The 2,590-nt window shown below is 21.2% G+C and overlaps 1 long non-coding RNA gene across 1 annotated transcript; it reads right to left on the bottom strand.

Moving 5' to 3' along the window:
- Positions 1-522: 522 nt before the first annotated feature.
- Positions 523-951, bottom strand: LOC141045306 (uncharacterized). The gene is made up of 2 exons (XR_012217366.1): positions 813-951; positions 523-645 (listed from the first exon to the last, which is right to left on the bottom strand). It is a non-coding gene; the product is annotated as an uncharacterized LOC141045306 (long non-coding RNA).
- Positions 952-2,590: the final 1,639 nt, after the last annotated feature.

A 2,590-nucleotide genomic window follows, 5' to 3' on the forward strand; every position in this document is an offset into this window, starting at 1 on the left:
TAGATTTATTTATTTTTGATAAAAGAATGAAGTTCTAGTAACAATTACTTAACATACGGGTCTTCTATAGTTGTTTTGATCCTATTGGTAATGACTGCATGCTTTTGCATTTTAAGACAAAAGAAAATTCCAAAGCAGCAAGAGATGAAGTGATAATCCTTATATATGAAAGGAAATTGGATATAATACAAGGTCTTCTTTGATTAGAGGGTTATAAATAATTTTTCATAATAGCAGCTTTGGTCTAATAAACTGTTTTTGTAAAGCTCATTTTTTTTTTTTTTTTTTTTTTTAATTTGATACAAATATTGTGTTCACATAATCAACATATAGTAATGTTGATTTTAGACAAAGATAATGATGCATTTCACCTTGTGTTACCAACATCTCCAACCACTTGCTCATACTTGTATTTTTTCTGAGAAAAAAATATTTTTTGCAGAATTTATGCTGACAATCCAATTGCTTATAAGAATTTATAAATAAAATAAGAATAAAATGAAAGAAAGTTACTAACTTGGGAACAATCAATACAAGTGAATTTTATTGGAAGTCTTCACAGACTATGAAAGAGTGTCCAAAATCCAAAAACAAATGCTTAATAAACACATCTTCAAGGTTTATCCATGTTGCAATATTGGTAATCTAAACAAAATATATAAGTACTGGTTATTAAAATTGAACGCAAATTAGTGTCAGAGACATTGAATGATAGAAATTATTGTTAACATAATTGTTAATGCAGTTTGTACTGGATTCCTTTGTCAAATGCAAAAAAATGCTCTTTGATATTATATTGGTTAGAAATATACTTAAAAACTTTATGTTGATTCACTTCTTGAATTATTTTTACAATACAATTACAACTCTTGTAGAAAGATGTCTCTGACCAAACTTTAAATTATTTTATTTTATTTTCAATTTTTGTGCTTGGATAATGAGCTACAAACTATGTAATTTTAAGAACTATGTAAAATCTAAAGGTAGTTCCGATTAATCAATTAATCTTTGGAAAAAAAAATTAAATTCTAAAAGAAATATTAAGTTGAGTTTATATTTTAGAAGGTTCTAGCTCTTATCAGTATAAATTTGATATAGTATTTACAAAAATGTTCTTATATATATATATATATATATATATATATATAGATACCAAAACAAATTAAATTTTGATGTTTCTAAGATATAATTAAATTCTTTAGAATTTTTATAATCCCACTCACACAAAGACATGTCTGATAAGTGATCCTAAGGTTTTTTTAACATGGGTATAATTAAGAGTAATTGATCTACTAAAAATAGGATTAATAATCCTTTAACAGAATCTTTACTTTTATTTTGAAAAATTTATTTGGTAAAACTCATCTATATTCAAAATTATTTTTTATTTAATTATTTTATTTTATTGTTTTTATTGAATATTATTTTCTGTAACATGTTCTGAAAAACTTTTGCATATAAACGAAACAAGTCACAGTCCTTCTATAATTCACTTAATTTTAACATCTCTATAATATACAACAATAGAATCTATATATATATAATTCAAACTTATTTTCAAATCATTTTATTTAAGATGATTATTTGTAACCTAATATTTTATTCTATTTCAAATAAAATATCAAAATGATAACAATAATAATACTTGAAAGTACAAAATAATTCTTTGTTGAATATTTAAGACATTTTAAAAAGTTTTGTATGTTATGGTTATTTTTTGATTTATTTGCATGTGTAAATTGCTTATTTTTTTTCTATTTTTATTTTTTATGTCATATTAATGGAAAATAATTGTGTGATTCTTGGCTATATTGTTTGCAATGCTCTTCATTATAATAGCAATGTAAGTTATCACTTGTAATTGCAGAAGTTGCAAGTCATATCCGTTATGGCATCAACATTGGTGGAGCCAATAGAATTAAATCAAAAATATTTATTGACATAAATTTTTCATGCTCATATAGAAATACTTTTTAAAATTGGTACATAAGATTTAAAATTTTAAAAATTCTGTAAAGATTATAATTTTTCAAAAATGTTATTAAAGGCATTGTCAGTTACTTGTGCAAGAAATATATATATATATATATAATATATATATTGTATAATATATATATATATTGTACATAATTTATACTTTTTAAATATATTTTTAACTTTCATAAATTTGCATATAAATTATTATTAGTGACTATGGCTAAATTCATTAAATTATCAAGACATACAAAGAGTTTTTAAAAATAAGATTCCATTTTTATTAATTTCATTTTAAGTTAAATATCAAATAAGTATGTACATTCACATATAAGTAAAAATATATGATATATTTTTGAAATTTTAAATATTTAAATATTTTTATTATATAAATAAATATGTGAATATATATATGTAAATGTATGTGAATATATATGTAAATGTATGTGAATATGTATTTATATATTAATAAATTATACTGTACATATTAATAAAATGAGTAATATTTTGCAAAAAAAACTCTATTAGATACTACACCAAGCACATTATTATACATATATGTATATATAAGCGTCTTTATTTTTTTAATTTTAAATATATACTTTTTAAATCATAT

Source organism: Physcomitrium patens, chromosome 4, assembly GCF_059467195.1.
Source record: "Physcomitrium patens ecotype Gransden chromosome 4, ASM5946719v1, whole genome shotgun sequence".
In the NCBI taxonomy this organism is placed as follows: Eukaryota; Viridiplantae; Streptophyta; class Bryopsida; order Funariales; family Funariaceae; genus Physcomitrium; species Physcomitrium patens.